The sequence below is a fragment of the Pinus tabuliformis genome, chromosome 1_2 (genome assembly GCF_031772625.1).
Source record: "Pinus tabuliformis cultivar Carrire ecotype Pingquan chromosome 1_2, CPIR1, whole genome shotgun sequence".
NCBI classification, from domain to species: Eukaryota; Viridiplantae; Streptophyta; class Pinopsida; order Pinales; family Pinaceae; genus Pinus; species Pinus tabuliformis.
Window position 1 is genome coordinate 114,208,258 of NC_142298.1, and position 23,805 is coordinate 114,232,062.

Below are 23,805 nucleotides of genomic sequence, written 5' to 3' on the forward strand. Positions count from 1 at the left end.
CTTAAATTATTTAAACATGTCAAAGACTTTAGATTTCTTCTTGAGGAAATATATCCATGTATTCATTGAGAAGTCAGCTATAAATGATACATAGTACACAAACCTACCCAGTGATGGAACTGACACAAGTCCAAACACATCACTGTGCACAAGCTCTAATATCCCTTTCGCCCTCTTAGCACTAGAGGGGAAAAACGCCCGATTTTTTTTTCCCATATACACAATGTTCATAGAAATCGAAATCCAAAGAGAAATTAGACATACCTTCTACCATGCCATTACCATGAAGTATTCTAAGGCCCTTCTCTTCAATATGTCCAAGATTTTCATGTCATAACATGGTCTTTTCTCTAGAGACCACAAGGTTTTTTTCTCCACGTTCAGGAACCACACAACTATTGCACTGATCAATAATAATGCTTGCCAAAATATTATGCAGAGTTCCAATCTGAACTCCCCGCATCAACACCGATGCTCCCTGAACCATCTTACATGTAGCTTTCTCAAACATTATTTTAAAACCTGCAGCATCTATCTTGCTTATAGAAATCAGATTTCTGGCTAATGCAGGAATATGGAGAACACATAGAAGTGTTCCAATCCTTCCACCTTGCAACTTCAACTTCACTTTTCCATGATCGAAAATTCGAGCCTTCCTATCATCCCCTAATAAGACATCACCACCATCATATTTATCATATACGCAGAACCACTCCCTATGGGGAGCGAAGGGAAAGGATGCATTGGACTCAATCAACCATGCCTCATGATCTACAAGCATACTTGAAGAAGAATCCAAGTACACATACCGACGTTCATCTGAGCTTCTTTTCCCCTCAGAAGAAGGAGCATCATCAGATCCCTTTTCTTTATTAGGAGATTTAGATCTACAATCCTTTTTGAAGTGCCCTTCCTTTGAGCATTTCCAGAACAACTTTACATGTTTTATTGGAGATTTAGATCTCCCTCTAGATTTAGATCTCCCACTCGAGGGCTTATTTTTATTTCTGTTCTCGGACCATACTTGTAGAGACAAGGCATATCCATTTTGTCCCTCCATATTTTTTCATCTCATCTCCTCCGACAGAAAGGATGAGACTATTTCATTAAACTTAAAGGTAGTTGTATTTCTACCTATTGTAACCACCAGACTATCCCACAAATCTAGTAGAGAACATACAAAACTGATGCACTTATCTTCATCTGAAATTTTAATATCAACAAATAACAACTGGCTTACCACAATATTAAAGGCATTCAAATACTCTATCATAGAGTCTCCATCCTTCATCCTTAGGTTATATAACTTTTTCTATAAGAACAGTTTGTTCACCAAAGACTTAGATTGGTAAAAAGTCCCTAACTTGTCCCACAAAGTTGTTGTCGCAGCTTCCCCTAATATGTTAACCAATACTTAATTTGTGATACACAATCATATTATGCTCTTTGCTTTCTGATCCAACTTTTCCCAGTCTTCATCTGACATTGTCGTTGGCTTAGTAGCCAGATATGCCACAATCCATTGATCTTTATTCACCAATAGATCCTCCACCTTGAGTTTCAAAAACTCAAAACTCTGGCCATTAAAATTTTTGATCTCTATCTTTCCACTTCTTGCCATCTTCTTTCACCGCAAGAATCGATCTCGCAGATTTCCCACTGAACAAGGTCTACCACAGGCCCAAGCAAAAACCCTCAGCAGAAAAGATGTCCCCTTGAATCTGAAACAACTCTGATATCAAATGTAGGTTTTAACCTTGTACAAAAAATTACCTGCAAACAAATTCTTCAAACACAAAAAAATGTACAATGGTGAGAAACACAAAACAAATACAGAGAGATTTTCCCTTGGATCCCAAAACTAGGACTACCAGATTGATTTTTCATTATATTCATTTTAATGTTACAATACATATATATACATGCCAAAGCACCCATAAACATTAATCCATTAACCCTGGATTAGAATAGAATTGTAGTTCCCTTGATCGGATCTACAATATACCATGGACAGAAAACCATCATGTCCAAAACCATGTGCAAAACCCATGCACAAAACCACAAGTAGGTATGCCCACCTAATATAGGGTCCAAAAACTTTTCTCGTAGAACTTCCCTAGACCCTGTAGAGGGGGCCTACTGCCCCCCTCAAACCCCCTGACAGGGGGGTTTTGCCAGCCCCCCTCTAATCCCCTTGATTCGCGCGTGGGGCTAGTTGTGGAAATAATATAACACACACCCAACAGACCTTTGGTAGCATGCATATTCCTATGAATAATATATAAAAGGTTGAAATTTGTGCTCAACATGGTCTCTATGGTAGCCAATCTTCCCATTAGATCTGTTTTTATTATTACATTTTTCTTTAGAAGAGAGAACCTAGAAGGATGCCCCAAACTTTGTAGTCGACATGCTTCTCTCCACTACTGAAAATTCCTTCATCTTATGATCCCCTCATCAACATGATAATACCTCCCTTGGAAAACAAATGTGTGTGAGATATATGACCTTCACACATGAAACATGACTACTCCTGGAGTTCGTCTAGTTGTTCCTAATAAATGTGTTTAGTTGGAACATGGATAAGGCTCTTTCTGTTTTCAGAATTTTTATAGAAATCTTCAACTTGAGAATATTCGAGTATTTTTTTGTCGTGGCTCCACTTGGAGAGTCAATTGACAAGCTTGCATGGTGCACATAGTAATGTGGGTTCTCTTGGGATATGTTAAAATTGTTATTCTAATGTGGTGCACAACCTGGTTTTATCTTAATTAATCAAATATTGAATTTTTGACAAATTTAAGAAACTTAAAGTTGAAATCTATCTAAAATCACTAAAAATAACTTCAAATAATTCATGGTTATAAAATATAAGTATACCTGTATTCATTTCCTCTAGTTATAATCATGGTTTTCTGATTTATTGCAAGATTACTTCCTTTATGTAAAAGAGACTCCAATGCATCTTCAAACAAAATTTCATTGAATAGGAACGACTTCTATTCTCAATTTAAATAAAGTGATGCTAAACAAATGGTAAGAAACTCCTAAAAATATTGGTGGAAAATCTAAATCCTAATAAAAATGGTGGGAAATATAAATATTTTTTACTCTTATGAAACTCCTTTCCCACTAATCCCTCTTATTGTGCTACCTTCCAAAACTAGTATCTTTCCTTTAACCATGAGTTGCCCAAGTCTCCCTATCTCTAATTCTTTTTGTAAATATTTTATTCTTTCTTCAATGTTTCCTTCCATCATCAGTATCCTTTTGTAATTGTTTGTTCGTCTTCCTTACCATGTTTATTTATTTCAAACAACATAAATTTGCAATGGATTCCTTTCTCAAAATCACTCATCCCCTGCCTCGTTCTTTAGTGCTTCCATTACCATAGATATCTTATCCACCAAAACTCACCATTATTATTCTAGCTAACCAACCCTATCACAGTGGGAATATGTGACCATCTCAATAAGGGTAAATACAAATATCCTTTCTACCAATAACATTTTGATTCAAACATGGATTTTTCATACTAATTTAGCACAAGATCCCTTCTTGGACTTTGTTTCTTCCTTTGAAAAGGATTCATGACTTTTTACAACAAACTCCATCAAATAACCTTGTATGGTAGTTTCCACCTAAATAATTAACGATATGGGTCATATAATGGTCCAGCTAATGAGGAGAAACCAAAGTATATATGATTCAATACATGGTCCTCTTTTTTCAACAATTTGGGCCCTTTGTGTCAAGATACCTTCTCTTCTTTGGAAAGAAGATATAAACAAGTTGTTCTAGATATTTAAACATGGAGCACTCTTCACATATGCTCCTCTCCTTTATGTCACATGGGATGTGAATTCCAATTGTCATCTTCTTGACTTGGGGCATTCTTCTTTTGTAAATGTGACCCTTGACTATGCCATAAAAACCCTCCGAAACATTCTTATATAATGGGAGATCCTCTTCATGTGTGAAGCAAGTGGAATGTGACAAGTCATCCAAGATACCTCCAATTATGTAATTGTGCCTCAGGGGATGTGAAATATACCCTTAATAGAAAACATGCATAAAAATTTGTAGCCAAGTGCCCCAAACGTGAGATGTTTCCACTTGTGCAATTGTGCTTTCAAATATGTGAACTCAACAACAAAACAAACCTTACATTAATGTCTGTCAACATGTGAAAGAAAAAGTAAACCCCTACCCTATACTTCTTCTCTTGGAAATTTGGGCCTTTTGTCACCAGATACATTATGTTCTTTGGAAATAGGGCATAAACAAGCTTTTAGATGTTTCTAAATGGAGCACTCTTCACTTACGTCCTTCTCCTTTACACCACATGATACAAATGCCAATTTCCATATTCTTGCGTATATCATTTTTATTTTATACATGTGATCCTTGAATATGCCATGAAATCCTCCAAGATATTCTTAGAGGTTGGGAGTTCCTTTTCATGCATGACGTTATTGGAATGTGATAAGTTATCCAAAATTCCACCAAATATGTGATTTGTTGTGAAATGTATCATCAATGGAAAAACATGCATACATATTTGTGGCTAAGTGCCTTAAATGTGAGATGTTGCCACTTGTGAAATTGTGCCCCTTGTTGATGCTCAAACTCACACTCTAGTTGTGCAAGGATCACAAGGTGTCACTTTGGGTCAACTCAGGGTTGTTTCCACTGTCACCTTAGCAATGAATCCTCTCACTTTGGATTACTTATTGGTTCCTGGTGGTATCCCAAAGCACAAATTTATGGGGTCTTTTATGTGACGAGATCACTAGTACTAAAAACCATCTTTACATTTGATGGTTCAACATATTAATGATCCCTATCATATTGACCTCAACAATTGTATTCATTATTGCTTTCATTGCAACACCTTTAATAGATACTGATGGTGTTCATGAGCATATTTCTAGTTCTCTACTTTATGGAAACAATATTATCTTCAACGCCTTTATTCCTACCTTTCTCAAGAGGCGTCTAGATGAACATAAAAAAGAGATAGCTTCTCTAAAAAAAAAGTGCAATCATATGGAAGAAACAATCAACTATCTGAAAGGATTGATCATCAACCAAACTGGAGAAAACTCCAACTATCAAAGTAGAAAGATTCTCTCTCACTCACAGCAGGATCCATCAGTCAACAAATATTAGAAGAATCAAGCTCAAGCATCTATATAACTCTATGTTTCTATCTCTAAAATTTTTATATGCTTTGTAAATGTAATTTTTTGTCAAAACTGTTTGTCTGGATATATAAGGAAAATGTTATAGGAAATCTTAGAAACAATGGAGGTGAGGCATGGAACTTAGGGATTGTACTCCCTCTCTTTTCCTTTTTGGAAGCCTACCTCTAGTATGCTATGATGTAATGGGAGAAAGCTCCCTTCTTTGTTTTTTTGGAATAGAAATACCAATAACCGACTTTGTTAAAAAAACCCTATTAGTTTTCACTTCTATCTCATCGGGGAAGTTCCTTTTTCGATGAATGGCTACACAATAGGGACCCTATGAGCCAATTGTTCGTGTCATTAATGTAATGCCCACAAACATAGATATTCAATGGTCTATCATATGTAGACACTCTATGATGGGTTTAACAGATACCCAACATATGACAATGACCTACATTCTATTGCCGAAGCCTGTAAGTAGTGGAAGAAATGTATTCTACCAAAGGAAATGGCCATACACACCAGCTATAGGAATTTTCCTACTCTAGATAATCCTTGGGAGTTAGTTCCCATTGATTTTATGTCATTTTTTCCCTCAACCAAGCATGGTAACAAATGTGTTTTTGTTGTTGTTGATCACTTGAGGATGGGAATTTTGACATCCTGTAAGAAGATTGTCGCAACGAAATCCACTCATAAGCTCTTATTCGAGCATATTTTGGTTTATTTTGGGTTTCCAAGGGCCATATTTCCTGACAGGGATAGTAGGTTCCTCAGTATTTTCTAGTTTAACCTTTGGTCCATGATGGAAATGAAGCTCGACCAAATCCACTCCCTTCCGTCCCTAGATTGATAAACAAAAAGAAGCAGTCAATAGGATCATTGTAGATGTCCTTATAGTATACAATTGCAAGCATACACATAAATGTGTTGAAAGGCTTCCATATTTTCAATAGAGATTCGACATAACTCTTCATATTTCTATTGGCCACAAGAATTTTCAAGTGTGCTTGGGGTCCCAACAATTGACACAAATTGATGTAGATATATTCATGGAATAACACTTGAATATACCTCCAAAACTTGGAATGATGTAAGAAAGCCACCAATTTGGAGGAAAGTATCCAACAAATTCAACAATTAGATCATGATATTTTGTAGAAAGTTTCCAACTCCAAGTACAAGTAGATACACAATACATAAGGTTCCACATAAGTTCGAGGTTGGTGACCAGTTATGGTTAGACTTGCATAAAGAGAAATTGATAAACTGCCATAAGAAGCTCAAACAATTTTGATGTGAGCCTTACGACATCACCAAGGATATGGATGAGAATTCTTTTTAGTATAGTCATAGGATGATTTATATTACTTCAAATGTATATGTTAGGATGGTTTATGCTTGATGGGGTGCATGTCTAGAAAGAGTTACTTTAAGAGAATAAAAAATATGATCATGCCATTACTGACATAAGTAATTGTGATATCTACCTCAATGACATTAGGTAACTACATAAGAGATTTTAAGAGTGGAATTTTTAGGGTTTGTTTTATATCGAGGTATGTGGATATATTTTTTTTTCCAAAGTATTTTCATATGACTAAATTTTTTAAATAGTAAATCACTCTAATATTATTTGTCTTACATGCTCCTAGGTTATAACTCAAAGCATCATAGGTAATGAAACTCATGAAACTCTTGGATTTTTCTCTAAATGACTAAAACTCCCAATTTTGCTACTCCTAATATTCAAATTTTCACCTATTGTTAAGGCTACTTCCTCTAATTCTTATTGTTCCTCCATAATTAAGCTAACTACTAGGTTAACTTGAACCATTATTAACAAGCGAGCATAGTGTTACCTAATTGTATTTAAGAAAAATAAGCGGTGGGGTTGGTACAAAGCCAAATTTTCTATTGTCTATGCCATGACCACTATTAGGTTCTCATCCTCCCTAAATAGTTGGGACACATCTATTGGCCTTAGGATATGGTTTCCCATTAGTTTATTTGACTATTTCTCATCCATAATCTCATTCTACATTGCATCCAACCTGTCATTTAGTAATTGCATATATATCGTAACCCCACTCTAGTGTGTTCATTAGGCCTCATTGAGGTTCCTTGACTACTATTCCTTATTGAGCTATATTTTATCATTAACACTTTTTATTCCAACCATTCACTCGCTAAATCACCTTTCCCATTCAAATTATCCAACTCTCTCATCCTCACTTCACTACTCCCTTCCTTGATGTTATTATTTTGAAACTCCTCAGTGCCTTCTTCATTTGCTCATATCTAATTCAACCACCACTAATTAGTTATCTCTACTTCCTCAAAGCTTGTCCAACTTTCTCTTTAGCTTTTATGTCGTCCATTGTCATTTGGTCCTTTGAGCTCTCATCTTTTCCAACCCCATTGTAACCCATTCCTTAATGCAAGGTTTTCCACCACCATAATGAAACTTTTCCTTCACTAACAATAGTTTTATCCTTGTAGGGTTTGTGTTCACCAATCTCTCTCAAAACCACTTCTCAAACGGGTCGTTAGCTTTTCAGTCAAACTAGTACAATTCATAGGATTTGTCTTTCAAATATAATTTTTTTTCATTTCCCTCGTGTTGTAGGGTTTTTCTAGGGAAGGAGTATAAAGGGTGTGTCCAGCGTCTAATCTAATACATTTGGTTAAACTCACGAAATTGGATTCCCGATGCCTCTCATCATGGTGATTTTGTGATTTTGTTCTACAAAAAGAATATGTCACAACTTCAAAACACTTCTAAACAAGCGTAACGAGGCACTCAATAGGTTGTATGTTCAAGATTCCATGAAAGAAGACGAAGCTGAAAGTGTGGGAAATAATATATTGAAGTTTTTATTTATTCTCATTTGTTCATGAGTTATTCCTATAGAAAACAAGATAACTTACAACATGTCTACCATGCCCAGAACTCAAAAGTTGATGCTAATCCAAATGAAATGGAATTGTCCAACACAATTTAGTGAATTTTAAGAACCATGGGTTAACAATCACCAACTAGTGAACTGATACATAGTAGAAATAATTGATGCACATTTTAAACCCTTTCAAGATTACAAATTAAGATGTAACGGGTGTGGGTGTCTCTGCTACTTTGTTGGCCTTTAACAATGAGTTGGGATCCACGAACCACAACATAGAATTTCTCTACAGCGTTGGACGATCTACCAAGAAGGGAAAAAGATAAGGAGGCTACATTGGCGAGAAAGGTATTCATTTCTTGAAACTTGTACTTAGAAAAAAAATGGAAATTGGGGTGATTGAGAGGTTTTTCAAACCTTGACTATCTACTATTTAGATAAAATGTAATATCTATTTCTAAATTTGCATATATTGGGTTTAAAAAATTTGGGGAATGGATTCTCATATGCAACATGTTATGCAAACAAAATAAATTGGGGTGATTGGGAGCTTCTTCTAGCCTGAGTGTTAAGATAAAATTTGCACTAGGTATCAAAATTCAAGAGTTTGGCTTTAAGTTCTTTAGATCATGGTTGTTTGGATGAAATATGGTATAAAAACATAATAGAATTGGGGTGAGTAGGAGATTTTTGTAGCCCTGTATTTTTAGATAGAATTTGGTGTGAATTTTAAAATTTATGGAATTTGGGTTTAGGAGCTTTCGTCATAGTGTTTAGATAAAATATTTTTAGAAAACATGATAGAATGGGAAATTGGGATCTTTTTTCTAGCACTGACTGTTTAGATAAAATTTGTAGTGCATCTCTCAATTTTGAAGTTTTAATTTAACAGCTTTGGGCTATGGCCCTTTAGATGAAATATTTAATGAGAATCAACTAGGACTCGTGTGATTGGGATCTTTTCCTTGCCCTGACTATTGAGATAAAATTGGTAATGTATTTTTTAATTTGTGCAGTTTTGTTTTAAGAGCTTCTTAATTTTAAGATATGATCTTTGCTTAGGAAAGTTACTTCAGATGTCTATATTAGCTCATTTACCATTCCATTTCATTTCATAAGCAATCATAAACTAAATATAGATAGTAAATAAAGAAATAATATAGACGATAGAAGAAAAAGACAAGCCAAGGGAAGGGAACACAAGGATATGGCTCAAGCCAGAGAGAAACCCCAAGATGGGAAAACCCTTTATCAATTCTTCATATTATTAATATCAATTGTTCAACAGAGAGAGAGAGTACAATAAAACTGACTTTCCGAATTAAGATCTAATATCATTTCCCTTAGACAAGAAGATGGCCCATTCAAACTACAATTCTGGCATTCTTTGCATGCTCGAAGAGCTGGTATCTTCTTCTCTGCAATTTCGAGCACTAGTTAGGGAATAAATACTATCTGCTTATAGGACCCTATTTACACCCATCACACCTTCTATTTACAGTGGCCTCCCTTCAAACAGTCCCTACAACAACTCACTGCCTTTAAGCCTTTTTCTAGGCCTTAGATATGAACCAAACAACTTCGAGTTCAAGCATAACGGACTTCAACCTCCCATATGTAACTTATTGGCCTCCTGAATTTGGTAATTAAGGCCTATGACCTGACTATAGGTGACCCAATCAATTGTGGCCTACTTCTAGGAGATATCTACAACAACAATCCCAAAACATCATTAGATCATCTCTCATGCAAAGTGGCAGCATGTGCTCCAAACGCAAACCTGTAAGGGTGATAAATAACTAAAAAAATAGTCCCAAACCCTTGTCCTCTTCCTCTTGTAGCTCCGTTTCCTTAGACAAGTATAGCTTAAATGAGCATAAGATCTCACAAATGAGGTTGGAGGACACCTATATATATACAAATTTGTGAGGGTCGAGAGACATGACGTTTGGGCTTTATGAGCCTACCGGGAGGTGAGGCTGACCTTGAAAATTTTCATATGAGTGGGCATAAATTCAAAATAACATTTCTCCTTATCTAAATTTGATGATCTTTAGGTCATGTTTGGTCCTCTCGAAAAGAGGAATTTAATGCAATAATTATCTCCATCACATGAGTTTTCCAAAGTGGAATTTGGCCCTAGTTGCCAATTTTAACAGAGATTTATGTCGTGGTTGTTTAGATAAAAAATGTACAAAAAGAAACTAGAATTGGGATGAGTGGGAGTATTTTCTAGTCATGAATGTTTAGGTAAACTTCACTATACATTTTGAAATTTCTAGATACTGATTATAAAATATTTGGGTCATAGATGTATAACTTAAGCATGTTATGAAAACAAAATAAAATTGTGGTGATTGGGAACTCTTTATAGCCTTGACTGTTAGATAAAATATGTTTTATATTTCCAAAATATGTAGAGACTAGGTTTAAGAGCTCTGGGCTATAAATGAGATACCTCCACCCAGAACCAAAATTGGATATATCGTTCCAGAGTGGGTAGATGAAAAGTTAAGCATTAAAGACATCCAAGAAGTGCAGGTTGTGAGCTTCCAAACACAATAATAACACTGCCTTTGCGGCTTGAGAAGGTTGATGCTTTGAAAGAGAAGCTAGCTAATATTCATCCAGAAGTAATTCTGTTTTAAAATCATAAAGTTGTTTGTAATAGGCTTAATGAAATATGTGTTTCACTAGAAACTAAGTTTAGAACTTCCAAGAATGAACACATTGAATCATTTATTCGGCACTATTTCAAAAAAAATAAAAAATAGAAATCACTTATGGAGATATTCGCTTCAACTTACCTTGGAATTGAAACTCCAAAAACGAGTTCTTGGGGTGGAGAAAATTTCATAAGAAGGCACATATTTCTTCCTTCCCATCATATATTAGACTGAAAATTCTTGACCAGAAATATGCTTGAAGAAATTTGATTGCTAAACCACTTTCACTAGAAATATTTACTCTTTACCCACATTTGCAAGGCTTGGTATATCATATGAGGCACCCCATTATATTGGTGTGGGATTGAGAGGGCCATCATAGAAGAAAAAACTAATTAAATAGCCAATTAAATATTTATGAGAGCATGGTAACATTTTTTATTACAAGTTCAAATCCCTTTTATATTTCTTCTAGGCAGTTGACATGTCCTATTTGATGTATTGAAATATTGTCATGGATATAGGCACATAAAGAAATTTGTAGCAAACAATTTACTGTATGGTTAGTGAAGAAAATGCAATACACTGCTAGCATAAAAAATTTCCTTGTGGATCTTTAACAATATTAGGGTGAAAGATTTCATGACTAGGCCTGCATTCAAAGATGGATTTGTTCAAGTTCTCGACTATCATCTTTTCTAGGAGTTCCATTTTAGAAAATAAACAAAATTGAATTCCATTAATATTATCATAGTTCAATCTCAAAAGCAATACCCTAATTGAACACATGAGAACATGGGCCCAACAAGAAATCCCAAGCATTAATTATAGCTCCCTCTAGTAATTGGCTTCTTCTCTAATGCTTTTCGACTATCACTTGCCATCCTATCTTGTTGAATTCAATCCCAATAAGTTTATCCATAACAACAATGGGTTGAGATATCCCTTGAAGATTATATAGACATGTATAACATTAATCTATAGTCGTGTCTATAAATACACGCCTAACATTCAGCTATAGGCATTGTAAGGAGTTTGCAAACAACAAAGAAGATTTCCATGCCCATGTTTTTTAGACATTTGGCAGGCAAAGCTAAGGGCTCAAACGTAACTCCATGTTTCTTAGCTACATATGGTCTCACTATGGCCTCGTTGGTCCAAGCCATTTTGACTTTGATTCAGAATCCTTAGTGGTAATGTTGAGTACACAAATGGTACGACCTCCACAACAAATCAAGAAGTAAATTAAATGGGAGTAATAATTTATCCATCATTTATATATACACAGTTCAACCCTTTGAACTTAAACTAGTTTAATGCCACAATGATTTATAAAAAATGAAATAGCGTCTCTACACCAAATATGTCTATATTAGGAGAATTTTCCAATGCAATTTATATAACAATCACCAACTAGTGCATTGATACATAGTAGAAAGAATTGATGCACATTTTAAATCCTAGTGCCATTTTGAAACACAAAAGTATCCAGAAATTCCAAAGAGCGCACCAAAAAAAGTAGATGACAACATCTCTCCGAGTAAGAAATGCTTTCAATCTGGAAAGAAGAACCTCAAAGACTGGTCATACTCACAAAATATTTAAGATATCGCATACATGGAAACTTACATTTATATTTACTTGTATAAGTTTCTTAAGTAAATATTTATTGTAATAACTTGCATTTAAAAGGCTACTTATATATACTTATATAAGAGAGATTTTATTATAGATAAGAAGATTAAGGTGTCTAGCTTTGAAAATGTGTTATCCTCCACAATGTCCCAGGCTAAGAGGAGATCAACAAAGGTAACCTCAAACAAAGCTTTCGGTTTGGTAGCTAGCCCTACCAAACCAGAGAGGGCTCTCTCTATGAAATCATATCCAAGAATTGACTAGAATGTAAAAGGATTTTAGGCTAGATATGTTAGGCTCAAGTAGGTTTTGAAAATTTATAGTTTTGATGCTAGATAAGGAATGAAAACTAGGTATCTACGTCAAAGGATCAAAAGGTTACATCAGGAAAGATATAGAGGGGAAAGGTAGAAATAATTTTATGATGGATTTATGGTTTGTCAGTGTAGTGTAGTGTTTGTAAGAAGAAAAGTGTCTTAATGAGCATGTCCACCATGAATTCATTAAGAAAGAAGGAAATTAACACACACTGATATTCCCACCAAAATAGAGCTTTATGCAAAGAATATTGATTATAAACTTTGAGCAAAACCACTGAAGAAATGATGAATGGAAAGAGAAGATGAATATATTTCATATAAAGCTATAACAGAGAAAATATAACATCACAAACTTACTGCACATGAATTCCTAGATAATAGTTGCAAACTGCATTGTTTGATTTCCTTAATAAAGCGTCCAAGTACAAGCTACAAGTGTTCTCTTATTTGATGTCCAACTTGTTCTATGACTGATAAAATGATACATATATACTAAAACAACCTCTCCCTTCTCTCAAGGGTCAAATCCATGAGTCTATAACTGATACATGAGGTGTTCCAACCAAAACCCTAATGTCTAGGGAGGTTAAAATAACTCCTTCATTTAAACTTTGACTCAAACTACTCTCATTAATGAGGCCTCAATTAACATAAAAACAACTTAACAAGCCTATTTACCCATAATTACATCATAGTTACATCAAAATCAAGTAATTACATCATCAAGACTTGAATCCAAGTGATAAAACTAGAGAAAAGCTATCACAGGAAAAAATCGTAGCGAATTCTCCCAAATTCACTGTGTTTTCTCCATGCTCACTACGTTTTTGGCTTAATTCGTTGTGTTTTTGTTTGTGACAACTTCTATCTAGTTTTATCAGTTAGATTCAAGTCTTGATGATGTAATTACTTTATTTTGATGCAACTATAATGTAATTATGGGTAAATAGGCTTGTTAAGTTGTTTTTATGTTAACTTATGCCTCATTAATGGGAGTGGTTTGAGTCAAAGTTTAAATGAAGGAGTTGTTTTAACCTCCCTAAACATTAGGGTTTTGGTTGGAACACCTCATGTATCAGTTCCTGAACTCATGGATTCGACCCCTAGGAGAAGGGAGAGGTTGTTTTAGTCTATATGTATTATTTTCTTAGTCATAGAATAGGTTGGACATTAGAGAAGAGAACACTTGTAGCTAGTACTTGGACACTTTATTCAGGAAATCAAAGGATGCAGTTTGCACCTATTATCTAGGAATTCATGTGCAGTAAGTTTGTGATGTTTTATTTTCTCTGTTATAACTTTATATGAAAGATATTAATCTTCTCTTTCCATTTATCATTTCTTCAGTAGTTTTCCTTAAAGTTTATAAGCATAATTCTTTGCATAAATCTCTGTTTTGATGGGAATAACATTATGTGTTAATTTCCTTCTTACTTAATGAATTCATGGTGAACATGCTCATTAAGACATTTTCCTTCTTCCAAACACTACACTACACCAACAAACCCTAAATCCATCACAAAATTATTGCTACCTTGCTCCTCTATATCTTTGTTGTTGTAACCCTTTGATCCTTTGACCTAGCTACCTATTTTTCATTCCTTATCTAGCATCAAAACCCTAAATTTTTAAAACCTACCTGAGCGTAGCATATCTAACCTAAAATCCTTTTACATTCCAGTGAACTCTTGGTTGTGATTTCATAGCCCTCTCTGGTTTATATAGGGCTAGATCAAAAAATCTTGTTTTGAGGTTACCTCCATCGATCTCCTCTCATCCTCGAACATTGTGGATGATAACATTTTGGTGCCATTGCCGAGGAATGAGAGATCATATCTTCCCTGGGAAAGAATGAAAAGGTTCAGATCTGATTTGCTGATGGTGGACAATGGTCAGACACATATGAAGGCTGAAATCATTCACTTAGTGACTCCAAATCAGTTTCAAATTTAATTCAAATACTCCACTGGAGGATGAACCTTACCAACAGAAACATGCAAGCACAATATGGGAAGATCAAGTATTCAAATTGGACTTTCATCCAAGGCTTCCTATTATTTATTTTAAATTATTTCTTTTCTTTCCCTGAGAATGTCAAGAAAGTTTTCCAGAGTATGTTGTATTTGAGAAAAGATCCCAACCCCTCATTTGATTCCTTTTCTTTGAAGATTGTGAATACAAATTTTGATCTTGATCAAGACCCTTCTTCTGGATCTTATGATGACCATCTTCAGCTTGATGAGCCTCAATAGATCAAGACTAATCCTATAGATTTTTTACATACTCCTACACCTTATAAAATTTCAGATAGATACAAGCCACTCATCTTACCTCCTACACTCCATGATTTCCATGAAAATTACTACAAATATCTTCCCAGGTTTGATGGAGAATATGGTAACATCACTCCTGAAAAACACATTTAGAGTTTTGAAAAGCTTCTCGAACATTTTGAGGTTGAAGAAGATGATGTCAGTATCAAGCTTTTTTCTTTATCTTTGAAAGGCGAAGCCAAGAAATGGTTCAAGAAATTACGAGCTACAAGCATTTTCGATTTCCATCAGTTTGTGAATTTTTTCCTTAATAGATGGATGATCAAGAGAAGTCCTTTTCTGATTTTAGAAGAATATAATCATTTGGAAAGACAACTAGGAGAAACAGTGCAACAATTTTAAGCTAGATTCAATCAAGTATACCATTCAATGCTTGCTGATATAAAACTACCTCTCGGTTTAGCTCTTTTACACTAACCAGATGACTTAGATCCGAAATTGGCATTTAAATTGAGAGAAAGGAACACTACCGCACTCAAAGAAATGTAGGACAGTGCAATAGTTGTGGAAGCTAATCTGCTGGTCAAAAGGTCAAAGTTGAAAGAAGAAGCGATGGAGGAAATCAGAGAAGAGAACACTTGTAGCTTGTACTTCGACACTTTATTCAAGAAATCAAAGGATGCAGTTTGCACCTATTATCGAGGAATTCATGTGCAATAATTTTTTGATGTTGTATTTTCTATGTTATAGATTTATATGAAAGATATTCATCTTATCTTTCCATTCATCATTTCTTCAAAGATTTTCCTTAAAGTTTATAGGCAAAATTATTTTCATAAAGCTTTGTTTTGTTGGGAATAACATTGTGTGTTAATTTCCTTCTTGCTTAATGAATTCATGGTGCACATGCTCATTAATACCTTTTCCTTCTTCAAAACGCTGCACTACATCGACAAACCCTAAATCCATCACAAAATTATTGCTACCTTGCTCCTATATATCTTTGTTGCTATAACCCTTTGATCCTTTGACCTAGATATCTGGTTTTCATTCCTTATCCAACATCAAAACCCTAAATTTTCAAAACCTACCTGAGCCTGGAATATCTAGCCTAAAATCTTTTCACATTCCAGTCAACTCTTGGTTGTGATCTCATAGAGAGAGCCCTCTCTAGTTTGGTAGGGCTAGCAACCAAACTAAAAGATTGGTTTGAGGTTACCTCCATCGATCTCCTCTCAAACTAGGACATTGTGGAGGATAACAGAATGGAGGAAAGTACAACTGCAAAATTTTCCCTTTTGTAGTGAAATAGGGATCAAGAGGGAAATGACAGTACGTTACAAACCTTAGTAGAATGGGGTTGCATAAAGGAAGGCTGGATCCATCATAGAGACAACCAAGGCTATTTTTCATGATCTAGATTTTCCCATTCTATCGTTGTGTAGAAGCATGTGCTTTCACAAGATATTGAAGAACAAGACATTGGAAGTTTTTACTATTGGAAGCCATAGGGATCACACTTTCGTTTTCTTGGTTGCATAGTATATATTTATATTCTTGATGAGAAGAGATCTCAGCGTGAACCTTTTACTGTGAAAGGTATATTTGTTGGTTATATTACATCCTCCAAGGCTTGGAGGATCTATCTTCCATCATAGTGAAAGACAATATTGTATCTAGATGTAAAGTTTGACGAGGATTCTTGGTCATGTAAGTCTCAAGAGAAGACCAAGGATACAATTGAGTAGGGATAAAATATTCTTGTCCCACGTGCATAGAAAAAATAAGATTCATATCAGAAACATTCCAATAAAGGAACACAGTGTGTTTTACTATCCAATTTAGCTTCAACGTTGAGATGGATTACATAGATTTTGCAGGAAGAAATGAGGCAAATAGGAGCACCAAAATCTTATTTTTAGGTGAGAGGCCCATGTATGTAGGCTTAAGAAGGCCCTTTATGGGCAGAAGTAGGCACCACATACATGGTAGTGAATAATTAATGAGTGATTATTGGAATTTGTGCTTCACAAAGGTTTCTATAGATCCTAATATTTAGTACTTATTTTGATCAACCTAATATGCTTTTCTTGGTCCTGCATGTATATGATTTGATCCTTATATATAGTTATGTAAGAGGCTCACTTCATGGTGCAAGAAGAAGGTAGCCAACAAATTCAATATGAAGGGCATTAAACTTATGTGCTATTTTGTGGTGCTATAGGTTTGGTGGGGTAAATGCGATGTTTTTCTTGGAATAAGAAGCACACAATAGATATTCGAAAGATATTTTAGATGCTATATTGTAGACACTTAGCCATCTTGTGGTTCCAAATTACAAGTTACATGGTGATTTAGATTCAGATTTGTAGATCCTTTTCTGCATAGCCAGTTGATTGGTTCTCTTATGTCTGACGAATAATATTATGCCTAATATATGTTTTGTAGTGAATACTTTGAGTGAGTTCATGGTTTGAACCCAAGCGTATTGATTGGATTGCTAGGAAGCATGTGCTCCAGTAATTGAAGGGTAGAACCCATTATCGCATGAGGTATTTGGGATATGGTGAGTTGATGCTACATGGTTTTGTTGATTTTGATTGAGCGGGAGATGTAATTGCTTGGAAGAGCACTTTTGGATTTTGTTTCAGCTTTAGATCATGTATGATATCTTCATTTAATAGGAAGCAGGCAGTAGTTTCACTCATCTTAATTGAGGCAGAGTATATGGTAGATAGTTATGCTAGTTGTGTGGCCATATGGATTGCAAGTTGATATCAAAGTTGAATGATCAGATGTTGGGGCCTTTAGAATATTCAAAATTCATTATTTTACAATTTCTCCAATCATATATATATATATATATATGGCACCGTTTCCTTAGAGACATAGTTCAAAAGGGAGAAGTGGTCATAGATTATGTTCCTTCAGATTTGCAGGTTGTAGAGATATTGACAAAGACCCTATCTAAGGGGAAGTTTGAAATGTTCAGAGAGAGACTTGGCATGGTGGATAACACCTTCCTTGCAAAGGTGAAGTGCTAGTTTTCTATATCTGTGTTGCCGAACTGTTGTTCTCTTTAGCATCATGCAGTCACTAATATCAAGAGAGCTTTAAAACCTTTTCCTATGTGCAACACTTTGAGTAATAATGATCAATGGTGGTGCAGTGAATATGTAGAGAGGTAAAGATGTATGCATTTTCTAACCTTAGACAGTTGCCAACCTTAAATAATTCTAGTTTTAGGATTTTCTTTAGTTAGAAACTGTTGTCCAATTTTGAGTTTAATGTTTCCATATTTTGTGAAAGTACATGACTTAGGAAGTCTTCCAGATTTAGAGTAGGCACTATGTTTGAGTTGGTGTCCAAATTTAAACCATGGGTGCTCTATTCTAGGAGGATTGGATCTTTATTCTATGGATTCTACCATGCAGTTAGGGTACATCTCTAGGCAGATTTAGAGTTAGAGTTTCACAATCGCTTCTAAATCTAGGCACACTGCAGGGATAAAAAATTTCTGTAAATTTGCTATATTAGTTAAAGGATATTAGTTAAAGGACCTCTAAAATGTAGGAGTTGTGGAGAACCCCATCTATTGAGGAATTGTCCACACAACACCATATCAGTTCAAGCATTGCAAGTTGTACAAGAGAAAACTATAGTAAATAACATCTCTAGAAATATACCATGGATCAATGTGTTATATTACTAGAGAAAAGACAAGAAGAACATCAGACAACCATGATCAAAATTGAAGGTACTATACAAGACCAACCTATATCTATATTAGTAGATCCAGGGGCTAGTCATAGTTATGTTAGTCCATAAGATGTGGAAAAATGAAAATTGAATGTTGAAAAATTTAAACATTTGTGGTTAGTCCAACTTACTATAGGAACAAAGAGAAAAGTAACAAGTTCTGTAAAATAGTGGCCCATATAACTAAATGGATGTAAAACTGAATTAACTTTGAATATACTCCCTTTAGGTTCATATGACATGTTGATATGAATGGATTGGTTGGAGAAAAAAAGTTCTTTAATAAATTGTTTATAAAATATTTTTACCGGTGTAAACGATGAAGGAAATGTACAACTAATTAAAGGCATACCCACGCCTATATCCACAAGAAAAAATTTAGCCTTATGGCTGAAAAGATGTGCCTGAAAATGTTCTAAACTATTTGTTATCCAAATTGAAGAAAATAGTCAGAAAACCAAAAATACAACTATAGTGAAGCAGTTGTAATCAAATAATTTAAGGATGTTTTCCGAGAATAAATTTCAGGATTACCACCAAGAAGAGTGTAGAGTTCCATAATTGTTTTGTTTTGACACCTTTTTTCCTCCATTTGCCTCTTTTCATCATCGTTATCAACTCAATAAAAGCAGTAAAACCATAGATTTTGATCACATAAAAACTCTCATATGTCTTATTTTTAATATTTGTTAATGTATCTTATTATTATGTTCAATAATGCATTAGCTACAGAGTTAACATGATTCAGCAGCTATTTTACAAATATGCAACTATCTACATGGTTTGCGTGGTTCTAGTGCACCAACGAAGCAAGGAAGCACATGGGCAGTTGAGGATCGATCCCCTCATGGATCTCCACCTATTCGCTCGAGACAATTCTCTGAAGGAATCACATAGTGGCGTGGTCAAAGGCACGGGTCAAACACGTAGCAGCAGAAGTCCAAATGCATCACGTTTCTGTGTTTTTCTTTCAAAATAGCAAATCGTCGAGATAACTTTTTTATTGTTTAAGTTTCGAATTTGAATAAGGATTGATTAAAAGACTTGTAGGCATAGAAGTCTCAAACTGTTGAGAATGCGTTTTATATATAAATATGTATCCTTTGTAAAGAATAGCATGGAAGCAATAGTTAATCTCTGAAGAAATCGTGTGAAACAAACTTTGTTCTCATATTGAATTAAAGTTACATTTCTGTTATTCGATATGTATTTGAGTGTGATTTACACCTACTGTATGCGGAGGACCCCTGCAGATAATCGAGGTTAAGTTTATTTCATTTTATGGCTTTCCATTATCGCATTATTATTTCATTATAGCTTAGTTTCCTTAATTCACTATTTTATCATTTCGTTATAATTCAGTTAAATCTCGTTATTTCGTTTGCATTTGAATTTATTTGCAGTCATTTAATGGTTTAGTTTCTTCAATGTTTTTCACTTAATTATAGTCAGTGTTAAAATATTGTTTTCATGCTTTTAGAATCAAAACTTGTATATACTCTGTAGTGAGTGTTAGAATATTACCTTCATGCTTTCTAGAATCAGAATTTGTATAGACCTTTTAGACAACTTTGAAAGGATCATTTTCTTCCTCTTAGAATCATTTGAATCTCAATACTCTATTTGATTACAGCAAGGTTTTTAGGATAGGTTCGTAATTTTAGAATGATTAGCATAAGATGTTTTAGAAAATACTGACTCATAGATCTCTTTTATTCCAACATAATTTATGAAAAACTAGGTAGAGGAACGATACTCAATATAGATATGACCTGGTATATTAGTCTAACAATCGCTTTACTGCCACTCATTAATTTGTAGAAATCTAATGCTTAGAAATAGGAACGTAGATAACAACGAAAATCCCAAAAAAAACAAAATATAACCATCATCTTACAAATTAAAAGAAAGGGTTATAGCATATATAGTGTACTTGCAATTCATAAGTTTACTAACTCCGGTCGATAATTTATGCTTGCAATTTAAGAACATTAAATCGACCAAACATTTTTGCATCGTTGCCGGGGAAGTGTAAATAGAATCCTTAAAAAAAGTGAAATAAAAACATGATACGCATAGGGAAAGAGACTCTAGAGTTAGGTTCATAGGTCAAGGAAGAATTCTACTTCCCACATCGTCACTCACTCCACCACGACCACGTAGTTCCACACCACCCACACAAAATTGAATTCCATCCATAGCACGCCAATATAGACTTCCTGAAGTCTTGAGATTTGAAATCCAACCTAAAGATTCACCAACTTCATCAATAGAAGTTGTAATCGAAGTAGATCTGTTATGAAACCAGCTCAAGAAAAGATAGAAAAGAAAGATCAACGCCTTAGAATTCAGCCTCTTTGAGGGGGCAACCTCCTTTACATTACATAAATGAACAATTCTTGGATGATACAAATGACAAAACCTCCTTTCTATATATAGGAGTCTAAGGAGTCACAATATAATCCAGCCGACCTAACAATAATAATATAAAGCCACAAAAAAACAATAGAGGGATTCTATGGGGCACAGAAATAACAATATGGGGGTAATAGGGGCACAACAATATAAATAAGGGGTATAACTACAATAGTAATGGGGTAATCACTAGTATTATAGGGACCCAACATGCCCCTCTCCTTCAAAAAAGTGTTGTCCTCAACGCTTGAGTAGTTCTGGATACTTCTGCATAAAATTCTCATCCTCCCATGTGGAATCTTCAGCGGATAAGTTCTTCCACTTGATAAGATACTCTGAAATTGATCGATTTCGTAGCTGTCGAGTTCTTGTTTCTGTGACTGCTTCCGGTTCCAATATAATTTTTCCTTCCTCGTCAAGTTCTGGCAATATTGTTTGAACTGGGAGCTTGTCACCTATAACCTTCTTTAAACATGAAACATGGAAAACTGGGTGCAATCGAGAAGCTGCAGGAAGCTCCAATTTGTATGCCATAGTACCAATCTTTTCCAACACCTTGTACGGACCATAATACTTTGGTGATAATTTATTATCCTTCTTAGCTTGCTTTAGGGACATTTGCTTATATGGTTGTAGCCGTAGGAATACCCAATCACCTACATCAAAACTTCTTTCACTGCGATGTTGATCTGCCTGTTGTTTCATTCTATTTTGTGCCAACACGAGGTTATCCTTTAAGAGTTGGAGGACTTGTTGTTGATGTTCGATGTGATGTTCCACTGCCTGAACCTTAGAATTTTCTCTTAAATATGATGTGATGGATGGTGGTTGATACCCATAAAGTGCCATAAATGGGGTCATTTTTGTTGCTGTATGGAAGGAAGTGTTATACCACCATTCAGCCAGAGGCAACCATTTGACCCATTGTGTCTGTTTATCAGATACAAAGCAACGAAGATATCCTTCCAAACATTTGTTTACTATCTCAGTTTGCCCATCAGATTGAGGATGATAAGATGAGCTATGAGCTAACTGAGTACCAAGACAAGAAAATAATTCTGTCCAAAAATTTCCAGTGAAAATGGGATCTCTGTCACTTACAATAATCTTTGGGTTTCCATGTAGCTTTTGAACTGTTTCCATAAATGCAGTAGAAACTGTACTGGCTTTAAATGGATGTGATAATGCACAAAAGTGTGCATACTTGGTAAGTCTGTCAACTACCACCATGATGACACTCTTTCCCTCAGACTTGGGTAAACCTGTGATAAAATCCATTGAAACCTCCTCCCAACGTTGGCTTGGAATGGATAAAGGTTGTAATAGACCCGGTGTCTTAATTGTTTCAACTTTATTTTGTTGGCAAACCAAACATTCCGCCACAAACTTTTGAATATCTGATTTAAGGCCATCCCAAAAAAATTCCTTCTTAACCCTGTGGTAAGTTTTTAAAAATCCTGAGTGCCCTCCTAAGGGAGAAGTGTGCAATTCCATAAGAATCTTTTGTTTTAGCTGGGAATTCTTACAGAGGTATAAGCGATCTTTGTACCATAACGAATCATTTTGCCAGCTAAATGTATCAGAAGTACTGGAATCTTGTTGTAGCTTTCGAATAAGTGCCCACACTTCTTCGTCATTCTTCCATTCCTCCTTTGCTTCGTTTATCCAATCTGGTTGGATAATAGAAATGGCACACAACAATGCTTCCACATCCTCATCCTTTCTTGAGAGTGCATCTGCCACCACATTTTGCTTCCCTTTTTTGTAGATGATTTCAAAGTCATAACCCAACATCTTTGTGACCCACTTTTGTTGCTCTTCAGAGGATAATCTTTGTTCTAAAAAGTATTTAAGGCTATCATGATCCGTTTTTACCTTGAAGTGTCTTCCCATTAGGTAGGGTCGCCATTTCTTAAGTGCATGGAGTATTGCCAACATTTCCTTCTCATAAATAGCTTTGCTTAAAAACTTTCCCTTGATTGGACGACTTTCAAAAGCAATGGGTCTTTCATCTTGCATTAGAACAGCACCAATTCCATTTCCTGAAGCATCACATTCCACAATAAAGGTTTTTGTGAAGTCCGGTGTAGCTAAGACCGGTGCTTGGCACATTGCCTCTTTAAGATGTTCAAAGGCCTTTGTTGCTTCCGGAGTCCATGAAAATGAATCTTTCTTCAATAATGTTGTTAGAGGTGCTGCTATTCTCCCATAATTCTTAACAAACTTGCGATAATACCCTGTCAACCCAAGAAATCCTCGCAGATGCTTTATGGATGTGGGGATTTTCCATTCCTTAATGGCTTTAATTTTGCTAGGGTCTACCTTAACTCCTTCATGAGATACAATATGACCCAAATATTCCACCTCCTGGACTCCAAAGAAACATTTGGATCTTTTTGCATATAATTGTTTCTCCTCCAATAGTTGTAGCACCTTGTCAACATGTTCAACATGATCCTTCCAAGACTTGCTGTAGATTAGTATATCATCAAAAAATACTAACACAAATTTTCTAAGGAATGGTTTGAAAATTGAATTCATCAAACCTTGAAATGTTGAAGGTGCATTGGTAAGGCCAAAAGGCATGACCAAAAATTCATAATGACCCTCATGAGTTCTAAATGCCGTTTTTGGAATGTCTT